This window comes from Alligator sinensis, unplaced genomic scaffold (assembly GCF_000455745.1).
Source record: "Alligator sinensis unplaced genomic scaffold, ASM45574v1 scaffold839_1, whole genome shotgun sequence".
NCBI lineage: Eukaryota > Metazoa > Chordata > Crocodylia > Alligatoridae > Alligator > Alligator sinensis.
The window spans coordinates 948,532-961,723 of NW_005841885.1; the positions used below are offsets into that span (position 1 = coordinate 948,532).

The following is a 13,192-nucleotide window of genomic DNA, read 5'->3' on the forward strand; positions in this document are numbered from 1 at the left end:
AAAAAAAAAAAAAAAAAAAAAAAGCCCTGTGCTCACCAGCTGCAGTAGCGGGGATCAGGGCCTCTGAGGGCTTGTGGCAGAGCCCCCTCCCCCCCCCACAGTTCATAGCAGTGGGGGGCACTGGGAATCTCCCCCACACTTGGCACCCGCACAACAGCTGTCACATCGCACAGGTGCAGTGCAGCTTGGAAGGACGCCGCGTGCTGTCTGGGAGCTGGGGTGACTCCAGCACACAGCCAGAGCCTAGCACCACTCAGCCCCAGCAGCCCCAGCTCCCAAACAGTGCACAGTCCCCCCACAGTTCATAGCAGTGGGGGGCACTGGGAATCTCCCCCACACTTGGCACCCGCACAACAGCTGTCACATCGCACAGGTGCAGTGCAGCTTGGAAGGACGCCGCGTGCTGTCTGGGAGCTGGGGTGACTCCAGCACACAGCCAGAGCCTAGCACCACTCAGCCCCAGCAGCCCCAGCTCCCAAACAGTGCACAGTGCCCTGCAAATCCCCGCTGCACCCGCACCATGGGACAGCTGCCACATGGGTGTCAGGCGGGAGGGGGCAATCCCTGCTGCCTCCCACTGCTCCATGCTCTGCGGGGGGTGCTGATTTGATTTTGAGGATATTCGGCCTGATTTGGCGGCAGAATCTCCGAATCCAATTAAAACCAATTAAAAGGAGACCAATTAAAAGGTCTGAATCGATTCGGAAAAGATTCAGAGAGCTTCATAGATTTGGGCTTGCTGCCACAGGGAGCTGGAGCTGGACCCAGACTCCGTGCCGTTAAGTAGGGGGTGGGGAAGAGAACTATGGGAGGACCCCTGCCAGGCCCCTTCCTCTGCCTGCTCCCCCAGCTCCCATGAGTGCCCCCTGACCTGTGCCCACTCTCCCAGCCCCCACCCCCCACCATGGCTGCCCCGCCCAGCCCATAGATTTGGGCTTGCTGCCACAGGGAGCTGGAGCTGGACCCAGACTCCGTGCCGTTAAGTAGGGGGTGGGGAAGAGAACTATGGGAGGACCCCTGCCAGGCCCCTTCCTCTGCCTGCTCCCCCAGCTCCCATGAGTGCCCCCTGACCTGTGCCCACTCTCCCAGCCCCCACCCCCCACCATGGCTGCCCCGCCCAGCCCAGCTCCCAGTGCTTTAAAAAAAAGAGCCCCCACTAACCAGCTGCTGCAAGGCAGGGGGTGATCTCCGCTGCCCCCCACTGCATGGGGGGCTTTGCCATGAGCCTCCTAACCCACACCCGCTCTCCCAGTCCCGCCATGGCCGCCTTGCCCACCCCCGCTCCCAACTTTTCCCCCAGCCCCGCCATGGCTGCCTTGCCCACCCCAGCTCCCAGCTTTTTAAGAAGAAGAAGAAAGGAAAAAAAGCCCCACACTCAGCAGCTGCTACAGCAGCCATCGGGGCTTCTGCGGGCTTTTTATTTATTTTTTTAAAGGGCTGGGAGCTTGGGCCAGGAGAACAGGCAGGGGATGGGGGCTCATGACAGAGCCCCCCATGCAGCATGGGGCAGCAGAGATCGCCAGTGAGTGCCAGGCTTTTTTTTTCAAATAGCCGGGAGCTGGGGTCAGGCAGGGCAGCCACTGACAGGGTAATTTGACTGATTCGGCTGAGGCCGACCGTCTGAATCAGATTTGGCCCAATCGATTTGGGACAGTGATTTGAATCACCAAATCAAACCACTGTCCCGCAAACTGGCCAAACCCAAAGCAAATGCTAGCTGTTTCACACAGGCCTACTGATTACCCCCCGGTCCTATACCACAAAGGACAACCAGGGTAGGCATTTCATGCTGCTGTAGAGACAAACCAATATTGTATAATTTAACTGACACACACAAAATGGGTCAGCTTTCAGAACCTAAATTCCCTTTATACAATGCAAGAGCATAATATTGAAACTACATTTGATCCCATCATAGCACCCAACATGGGTTACTTTTCAGTATCTTCACTGGGTTGGAATCTATGGCGCTCAGTTGGTTTGAAGACAGAATTAATATAACAGAAACACTTTGCAAAGCAGGACTTGTTTAAAAGGATGCTACTACATAAAGAAGAAAATTAAGTCCTGCTGCACTAGTCTCAACTTGAACCAGGGTAAAGCCAACAGGACTAGGGGGGGGAAACAATCACAGGACAAAATGACTAAGGAAAGAAATATCTAAAGCTTTTGCAACTGAAGAGTGACCTTTCTCCTCTTCTACCAAATTTTAAGTCTAGATTTAGAAGTTAGACATTTGCATCAAATCTAAATATCTTAAAGTTTTAAAATCTCCTAATGCATACACTTTCCAAAGGTTGAGGGAATCTCCCAATACATATACTCTTAATGCATATACTTTCCAAAAGTTGGTTTAACACCATAATGTGTTGTCATTTACTTCTAATTAAAGCCTGTACAGTAGATTTCAGTAACAGCTGAATAAATACAGGCAGTTTCCCACATCCCCTTTCCTTCAATGAGAGGGATGTCACTCACATTTAATTTAAATGCATCTAAAGAGCACAGGGCCTTGCTTTTTTCCTTCAATTTCTATTGGGTTCTGCAAGTTCTGAATATTTTAAGTGAAGCTTTCAGAACTGTTTTTATTTAAACCAGATCTTCTGATGACTAGAGAGCTATGGGCATTGCACTGCCCACATTCAGGCCCTTTCTATCTCATTCTGGCTAGAATACTGACACATAGCTGATGAGCAACCAAAGATGTGCATCGGTTACACTACTCTAAAACAGAGTCCGAAGGTATCTTGTAGACGAAGTGTTAGAATGCCACGTGTAACAGACCTTAATATTGTCAAGATTAACTGGAAACATTAAAAGGTCTAAAACTGAATTAGCAGAGAGCTGCAATGCCTTTAAAAAAATCTTGGGGGGAGAGGGAATAAAACAAAAAAAAAATGCTAAAACAAATTTAAGTGACCAAACCAGGGTCATTATTTACCAAATCCAGAACTTCTGTTTTCAATGCTGCTAACACTTGACCAAAACTTCTGATGAGAAGAAATTAACATGATGGTTCTTTTCCTCCCTGTGACCCCTTTTTTTGTTTAATCTTTACAATAGCATCACATGGAAACAGCCAGCCCTGTTGAGAATTCCCATGAACCCCAGATAGAAAATCATTCTGAGATGGAGTGCCTGGGTGAGTGAGTGGGTGGGAACCGGAGCAGGAAAAATTAACAGTTATAAATGACTATTTTCAACCTATCAAAGCTTTTTATTTTGGAAGAGGGAATGCAGAATCCTTTAAAGCTACAGCTGGGGCTTTATTGCAGTAGTGAAGTTCCTGCAGGAATTTTACCAATCACTTCAAAAACTGCGCAAGACAAACTTGTACTGTTCCTCCAAACATATATTCTATGTTTATGGCAGCAACTGTTTTAAATGTTTGGGTTTTTTTAAATACAATGGGAAAAAAAAATTTTTTTTTCAGGGAAACAGAATTGGGCTTGAAGATAATGAACCTCATACAAAAGTGGTGTAGTTAAAAAAAATAATACAAGTCTATGGGTTGTTAGACCTGAATAACTCCATACTTTAAGTGGGGGGGAAATATTGTAGATGAAAGAATTATAATATTACATTTGTAAGTTCGTGAAGCAGGGGGGTTTTTTATATAACAGTAATATGACACTAATGTTTTCTACTAAGCTTTATTGCATAGTAACTCTTGCTACACAGCTGATGCCTGTTAAAATGAATGGGAATGCATTAAGTTAAATATGATGACAGCTAATAATGAGACTGTTAAGTCATATAACTATCAAAATAATGGCTGTGGTGTATGATTTAGGTCACCTATTGTGACTGCCATGGTATGGCAAGCACAGTTTTCAACAGACGCACAACACCCAAGTTCTAACCTCAGTTACACCATATAGAGTAACCAAGATCAGAGTCTGGCCTCCTGAGAACAGCAGCTAATTTGACATACCATAGGCTGCAATATCTAGGAGAACTGACAACAGACATCCCTTAGACATAAAGTAAGAGAAGTTCTTTGGTGTGGATCTTCTTCATGATCTATGCAGTACTTCTTACTTTTTCCCTGCTCTGCATGCTAACTGGTCTCAGCTAATAATGAATGACATATTCACTGCATGCAGTAATCAGAAGACAGTAAACACATCCTAGCAGAGTATCTAAACTGAATGGCAAGCAGAAAGTTTCACTGCAATTACAGCATCCTTTCTTAGAAAGCAATCTCTTCTTGATATGAGCTATGTTTTTGTAGCATCTGACGAGGCAGCTGTTGCCTACGAAATCTCATGCCTCTCTGAACCAGTTAGTCTCTAAGTGCTACCCTACCTTCTGCACGTCTCGTGACTTTGCACAGCCCATAACACTAAATGATTCCTAAAGCAGAGGGTACCCACGGGCACTGTTGTAGTGTAAATAATGAAATATAGTAGATCTTCAACTTTCCCACCTCTAGACCACTCTGCAAAAGTTCTTCTCAGTACATGCTAGTGTCCTTTCCAAACCCATATTACTCCTCTGCCTACTTCTCAGTTTGGTTTCAGTCTGCAGAGGGTTCCTTTCACTCCTTGTGGTCCTTCATCATAGTGAGATATTTAGCAAAACAGTAATATGGGAAACACAAGACAAGATGACCAGTAAGATTGCTCAGTTAATTTATAGCAAAAATAAGTAGAACTCCAAATCATATATAAAAACTAAGATGTCCTTCTCTAGTATACCATACAGGTAATAAAAACCTGAGAAACAATTAGCCTCCAAGGTACAAAACAACCAACTCTCCACAAGGCTGAATTTCTGTCAACAAGAATATTGTTTACATGGACTTTTCTCCCATATCCCAGGATTTAAGTAATAAGGTAAATAAAGTATGGATGAAGTCAAATAAGTGTACTAAGAATAAAACCTTACTTGGAGCAGACTCTTAATTCAAGTATGAAAACATCATTGCCATAGCAGCAGGGACATCAGAAACAAAAAATAAAACAAGGTGATGATATTTTACAAGAGAACCTGCACAATTTATTCAGAAAACATCTTCCACAGTGACTCCGTGGAAAAAACGGAATAAATAGTTGCTGAGCTGCTTCAGCTTATCAAAGGATATTGTCCAATACACATAAGAGAAGCGATCTCAGAGAGATGTGAGAGTTCCTTCAAATCACAAAGGCAAGCGGATGAATCCAAATGAAGCAGAGATACATGCAGAGGACAGATCCACATATAAGGAAGCACAGTGAACACAAAGGCCCTCCCCCCCATATTTATCCAAATCCAAGACAACCTTGAATATAAGACGTCCCCCCAATAATAAAGATTCTACATATGGAAGATTACAAATTTGTTACAGCTTTCCATTTACAGAACCTAACTCCTGGAGGGTCACTTTAATTATACTCCCCCACCGCTACAACAGGGAAAGCAGCAGCACAGGAAGCAGGTGGCTTGACTCCAGCCAGGAGAATGGAGCACATGGGGGCTCCAGCCCCTGCCCTAGACAAGCAGCAGCAGCAACTCTGACCCCACTCTGGCCACCCCACTGCCCACCCCCAGATCTACCACAACTGCTGCTAACTCCACAGCTGCTAAGTCCAGGAAGCAGCGGTGACAGCAGCTCTAGCCCCAGGCAGGTGGTGCTCCAGCTCCAGCTCTAGCTCTGGGCCTGGGTTGGGGCCAGAGCCACAGCCAATGCCTTCTCTAGGCCGGTACTCAAATCCAAGATGCATGCCTCCCCCTCCCCCCATACTGAATGGGGCAGGGGGGGATTCTTGTTTTAGATTCAAGAAACTATGGTATATAACATTTCTCTTAGGGCCAGTTTCAGATGTCAGACTGAACTAGTTTAAAATTAAAGTATAAGTAATCAAAAAGAAGCATCTTAGAAAAACAACTATGCTGCAGCCTTCTATCTGCTATTTCATGCATGAAAGAGAGGTGTTGGAGCTTATTCAGAAAGATATAAAGAAAGAAAAAGGGATTCCTGAAATATAATTTCCCACTTAGCCTGAAAATGGAAGGTCAAGTACCAGTATCCTTCTGGGGATGACATACAGCCCAGAGACATGGGTCTGCAACAAGAAAATGAAACAGAAACTAGTTTCATTTGAAGAAGTGGAAGAGGTGGAGAGAGATGGGAATTATATTGCAAGATAAGAAACCAAACCAAGGGGAACAAAGTAAAGCAATAGAAATCTACTAAGTCAAAAAAATGACAATAAAAGATGATAAAAGGTGAACAAAGTCTCTGCATGACAGCCAGAGATGGGAAAAAGGAACAAGACTAGCAACAAAGTACGAGACAGAAAAATAGCAAAACAGCTGGCCAAACTGGGAGGCAGCAGAATTTATCATTACCAGGAAATTGACAGGAGGATGAAAATTTAGAGATGTTCTTTAAGTGAGAAATGATCTAAACCATCCCTTACGTTAGTATAATAACATAAACTCATCCCTTACTTTAAAATACTCAAGTCCAAAGCATCCTTGGCAATGTAAAGTTGCTTTAAAACTTTGGAAAGTGCTGTACTGTGAATAGCTGGCAGAGAGTTGATAATTTATAACTGCCATTGTCTGGAGTCTGTAGTACACATGCTTAGCAGAGGTCTAGGCCAGAGGGTTGAGGCTTACATGTAACATTTTAGGCAGTGCCTAAAGATGTAGTTTCTGCTGTGACATAAGTAGAGAACCAGAAACTAGAAGGATCTGCAGTCAAAGTAAATTTAGCTTGAGCGAAAAGGTCAAAGGCAGCTTGACACACATAAATGATGGACATGTAGCCTTAGGTCATACAGAAACTAGAGTAAAGAACAAGCAAAACAGGTCACTGCCACGCCCGCATCAGTGCTGGGAGCTGGAGCTCTGCCCTGTTGTCACTTGCCAGCCAGTGCGCAGGGCACAGGAAGCGAGTGCGGCAGAGCTGGGAGTGGGGGCTATGCCCTGCTGCTGCTTACCCCCTTCTGCCTGGGAGCAAGCTACACCCGCATCCCAACCCTCCCGGGCAAATGGCAGCAGGGCAGAGCCCCCACCCCCAGCACTACCACACTCGCATCCCGCACCCTCACCCCAGCTGTGCAGCTTGTCCCAGCCCCAGCCCCAATTCCTCCCTCCCTCATGCCTCTTCCCTCCTCCCTCCCCCAGCCCCAACAGACTTAGCAGTTGAAGGCAGCTGTCAGCTGCCTGTTTAGTCTATGGCCACATCTCCGAATCTTTTCCAAAGCTTTTCCAAATGGATTTGGATGCTTCAAATCAATTCAGAGCTTTTACTTAATCTCCTGATTTGACTCGGATTCAGAGATTCGGTCCCCGAATTGGACCGAATCTCCTCCGAACTGAATCAGCTACTGAAGCTTTGCACAGCCCTAGCAGCAACATCAGCTGATTGAGCCTCTGCTTGGGGACCTGGAGGTAAGGGAAGGGACTATGAGGAGGTGGAGGCTCCTGTTGTCTTGGGCGAGACATGAAACTGCACCCTGCTGGGGAAGAGTGGCCTGATGAGACTCCTAGTGGCGTGGGAGCCCCCAGGAAATGCCAAGCCAGTTACCTCCCCAGTGAAAGGCATGAAAGGGCACCTTATAACCCCAGCCCCACATCCCTGGTAGTTCCAGCAGAGCAGGGGGAGCCCAGGCTAGTTAGGAGCCCTGAGGCAGAGTCCAGGCTGGAAGATGGACTGGAGCCATGCCCAGGCAGCAGGGTAAAACCTGGGGGCACAAGTAGAGGCCCTGAGAGAGAGGGGCAATGGATAGAGAGGCCCTGAGAGATAGGAGCATAGTGAAGAGGAAAGAGGCCCAGAGGGGGCATGGAAGACCAGTGAGGGGCCAGGAGCGAAGTAGGCTAACAATTACAGAGTCACTCAACAAACATTCAGATGAGGGTAATGGGAGATACCCGACAGACTGGGCTGGGGCTGACCGAGGCATTGAGAGACGAGCCTGAAGCCAGAGAAGCCAGGTGTTATGAATGTGGCCCAGAAGAGAGGGCAGCATGCAAGAGGCTGGGTGAGAGCCGGCAAAGTGAATGGGACCCCGGTGAGAGAGGGGTGGCACGACTCCGAGACAGTATGGTAGAGCTACAACTATGTGCCCAGTTTTCCGGAGAGGAAACACACAGTGGAACATCTGCGAGGCATGGGGCACACACAGGGTTGGTTGGAGCGTGTACTTATGGCCCTAGTCATCAGGGCATACAAAAGGTAGTTTCTTGCTCAAATAACAGCTGAACTTTATTTTCATTAAGGCGTAGCAGGAAAGTGGAGCGGGCAGACTGCCCAAAGACAGGGGAAGACCAGAAGCGGAGACTTGCCTGGGAAGGTAACCCTGTTGCAAGCAGGAACCATAAGGAAGTGGGAAGTGGATATCCAAATAGGGGAGTGGGGAGGGCAAGGAGGAGATCCTCCCAAGAAGTGAGCAATAGAGTAACAGTATAAATAATGCATTCCAGTGAGCATACTCGATGACATCCAAATGGTCGCAAAGCTTCCTCATGTGTGTGGATGAGCTATCTGACTCAAGAAGTCTATGGACTGATAAGAGGCAAAGCGCTGCTCAACCTGGTACTGGCAATGGGGGATGACTTAATCAGTGACCTAACAATCAAAGGGAAGCTGGGAGACAGTGACCATGAACTGATCATCTTCACCATCCGCTGTAAAGCAGGCAAGTCAGTCAGCAAAGCAGAAGTCCTCGACTTCAGGAAAGCTGACTTTGACAAACTCAGGAGGCTTGCTGGTGAGGCCCTAAGGGATCACGACCCATGGTTGGGGGGGGGCGGGGGCAGGAAGAGTGGTTGCTCCTCAAGGAAGTGCTCCTGAAAGCACAAGCAGTGTCTATCCCACCTCATAGGAAAGGCAGCAAAGGGGCACAGCAGCCCCCTAGGCTCTGCAGGGAACTAGTGGACCTCCTGCATCTAAAAAGAAAGGCCTATAGATGATGGAAGGCTGGATCCACACCAAAGGAGGAGTACTCTGCACTGGTTCGGGCCTATGGGGAGTGAACCAGGAAAGCCAAGGCTGTGACTGAACTCCAACTGGCTACACATATCAAGGACAATAAAAAGTCCGTTTTTAGATATGTGGGGAGCCAGAGGAAAAGCAAGGGTAACATTGAACCCCTGCTAAACCATATGGGTCAAATGACAATTGACACCCAGGAAAAAGCCGACCTGCTCAACAGGAACTTTTTCACCAGCCCCAAGGGATGGCCCTGCTCAATACGGTATGGGACGGCCAGGGCGAGGGAGAACTGTTACCCATCATCAATGTTGACCATGTGAAGGAACACCTTGAGAGGCTGGACACCTTCAAGTCAGCTGGCCCAGACAGCTTACACCCCAGGGTACTTAAGGAGCTGGCAAGCATCATAGCTTAGCCACTGGCACAGATCTTCAAGAACTCATGGCACTCAGGTGAAGTGCCTGAGGATTGGAAGAAGGCCAATGTGGTGCCTATCTTCAAGAAAGGGAGGAAAGTAGATCACAGGCCCATCAGCCTGACCTCCATCTCTGGGAAGATCTTGGAGAAAATCATCAAAGAGACCATTCTTGACAAACTGGCTGAAGGCAACTTCTTGAGGGATAGCCAGCACGGGTTTGTTGTGGATAGATCTTGCCTGACCAATCTCATCTCCTTCTATGACCAGCTAACACATCACCTGGTCAAGGGAGAAGAGATTGACGTCATATATCTCGGCTTTCAATCTGGTATCCCACGATCATCTTATAGAAAAACTGGCCAAATGCGGACTCGGCTACATCACAGTCCACTGGCTGGGGAATTGGCTTCAAGGTCGGACAGAAGTCAATCATGTGGTGTGCCATGACCAGTGGGGTCCCCCAAGGGTCCGTCCTTGGGCCTAGCCTTTTCAACATCTTCATTAATGATGTGGACACTGGTGTCAGAATCGGACTGGCCAAGTTCACTGATGACATCAATCTTTGGGGTAAAGCGTCCATACCCGAGGACAGGATGGTGATCCAGGCCGACCCTGACAGGCTCAGAAAATGGGCGGATGAAAACCCGATGGCCTTCAACTCCAAAAAATGCAAGGTACTCCACCTTGGGAAGAAAAACCTACAGCATGCTTATAGGTTCGGCACTTGCTAGCACCACGGCCAAAACGAACTTGGGGGTCATGATTGACCACAAGATGAATATGAGCCACCAATGTGATGTTGCAGCTGGTAAAGCAAGCAAAACACTGGCTTGCATCCATAGATGTTTCTCTAGCAAATCCTAGGATGCCATCCTCCTGCTGTACTCAGCCTTGGTGAGGACACAGCTCGAGTACTGTATCCAGTTCTGGGCTTCACAATTTAAAAGGGATGTGGAGAAGCTTGAGAGAGTCCAGAGGAGAGCCACACGCAAGATCAGAGAGCAAGAGAACAGGCCTTATGAGGAGAGGCTGAGAGCTACGGGACTCTTCAGTCTGGAGAAGCGCAGGCTCAGGGGGGACCTGGTGGCTGCCTATAAGTATATAAGGGGTGTACATTGGGATCTGGGTGAATGCCTGTTCACCAGAGTGCCACATGGGATGACAAGGTCAAACAGTCACAAACTTCTCCAAGACCATTTCAGGCTGGACATAAGGAAGAACTTCTTTACAGTCTGAGCCCTCAAGACCTGGAACAGACTGCCACCACAGGTGGTGCAAACACCTACTCTGAATTCCTTTAAGAGTCAATTGTCCATTTATCTTGCTGGGATCCTGTGACCCCAGCTGACTTCCTGCCCCTATGGCAGGGGGCTGGACTCAATGATCTTCCGAGGTCCATTCCAGCCCTAATGTCTATGAAATCTATGAAATACTGCCATTGGGGAGGGAAAAATAATCAGGATGGTGACCATCTATTATATCACGAAACAGTGACCTCTCCTGCCTACTTCAATAAGACTGCTGGTTGTTCTTGTTTTAATTTTCTAGCCTCTGTATGATCACAGATGCTTTGTTTACTTGAACTTTTTACTAAAAGCATGTAATCGCACTTGAGTGACTTGGGATACTCCATCTAACCACAACTGAGCTTCTTTAGCAATTAATTTCAAGAATGCACCCTGCCAAGCTGCTGTAGGCTAAGTTCTGGTCAATCTAATTGACATGGATAGCACAATTTAAGACTAGCCTAACAAAGCCCTCATGTTAGGAGGCTGTGACTCTGTTTAGTTGGTGCCAAAAATCAACTTCACCAGTGAGCTTCCTCCATCATCTGATCATGTCACTTATTTATGCAGTTTATCTACTATCCAACCTAGGATTCTTATTTGTTTTATATCATGTCAGCAACTTAACCAAGCATCTTATGATCTGTAGAGAGCAGCATTACTAAGCAAGCCAAAATAAAGTTTCCACTAGCTGAGCTGTTGGAAGATGTGCTTAAGCCTATATCAGACAGAGACTACTCTCTGCTGATACCCAGTCTGGCTCTTGAGACACAGCATCAAGGTTAGAAAGCCAAAAATGCAATGTACCTTGAAAAGGATATTGATGTTCCCAAAATATCTGCATTGAGTTTTATTATTTTTTAGAGCAGTAAGGAATCTTAAAAACAACTGAATTCCACTCTTCCTGCATGTCTATCAATTTGTTTCTTTGGATTTTTTTCTCTATAATGAAAAGGAGGCCTTATCCAAAATTCTGTATGCTTCAAGTAAAAAGAAGTAGAAAAAGAAATAATTGTTGCTTCCCCTTGATACCAGTACAACTCAACCCCCACAAAAACACATTGAAAGCTAATAAGGTTTTAAATAATTGATACACAGGATTGTGAGTTCAACACTGCTATAACAAGGCAATAAATAGCTGATTTTATGCACCATAACAAAGCAGAAGGCTGAAGTCCAGTCCCTACAATTCCTGGATGGTATTGTTGTGCAATCATAAATTAAGGTGCTACAGTAGAAGTCATCCCAGGTTTCTTGTGCACGGCCCTGGGGTAGAATGTTTTGTGAAGACATGGCCCAATCTATTATAGGTTGTGCGTTCTTTAATGTGCAGAAAACATATGTAATCATGCTTTATAGGACAACCTATTACAACAAGAAGGGAATCCCCATCTCCTATGAGCCAATTCCAACCCTGGCTCATCCAAGGTTATTATAGAGCTACATATAAACAAATTCAGCAATTAGGGCCCTGACCAGGCAATCTGTTGCATGTTGGTAAACTAAGGTGCCTCCAAAGAAGTCAAGGGGACTTTGTACAAGTATAGTTTTTCACCCATTCATAGCTAATTGCAGAAACAGGAACTAAAGAAAGTACATTTCAGTTGTACTGTGACTTACAAGAGGCAAGAAAGGGCAGAGGTAAGTCCAGAAATCTCTCTCATCTTCCTAAATCAGCTCCAAGAGCCTGCTGTCATTGTCTTAAGTAGAGAGTACACATCATCAGAACAATCAAATTATAAACTCTAAACCAGTGATTCTCAACCAGGGTGTCACAGCACCCTGAGGTGCACTGCGATCCTTTCGAGGATGTCATGGGGTGCCACCCAATGTTAGCACTGTTAGGTGTGCAAATCAGGTTCACAAGATAAACCTAGGATTTCAAATAGGAACCCACAGTGTTAATATAATCCTGCCCTGTTGTGGTCTTTCAGAGTTCTTTGTGTCATAGAAATTGCTGTATTATTTTTCTGTAGTAAAAAATGAGTGTTAAATAAGAGGTGGCGTTATCCTAGGGGTGCCTATCCAAGTCAGATGAGAGGTGATTCGAGTCTAAACAGGTTGAGAACCACTTTTATAGACACTAATCTGACTTGCAGTTTTAGCAGGGCTGGAAGGCAAACCAAATTGCATTTTCTTTTGAAGAAAATATGCTATTTCTTTCCTATCAAATACAGAACAAGAAAATTAAAGGGCTTTTTTTTGGCAACCAGGGCTTAGAATTGCATCAGATCAAGAGATTTTCCCCCCCCAATCATTATCAATGTAAAAGTGAGGTTGTCTTGGCTCTAAATACAGTAAAATCTGCACTAGTGAAGGAAAAGGGAAATAGGGTTGGGTTCCAGTGTGAATTAGTGAAGAGGTTTTGCATGCCACCCGAGCGCTGAACATAAGCATGGGATTCTGACTCCTTGCTTCTTTATGCTACTGTGTCCTGTTTCTGTTTGTGGTAATCTTTTTAGCTGACTTTGCACAAACAGTACAAGTCCTGTTCACAGGCAGTGAAAGGAAGCAGAAAATGGAATTTGAAATGTAGAAATAAAATAATTGTGGGCCATGGGC

General features: G+C 46.0%; 1 protein-coding gene across 1 annotated transcript in view; it reads right to left on the reverse strand.

The window, feature by feature from the left end:
• The window catches only part of EEFSEC (eukaryotic elongation factor, selenocysteine-tRNA specific), a 202,818-nt gene that overhangs the window by 148,554 nt on the left and 41,072 nt on the right, over positions 1-13,192 (reverse strand). The gene's annotated exons all lie outside the window — the stretch shown is intronic.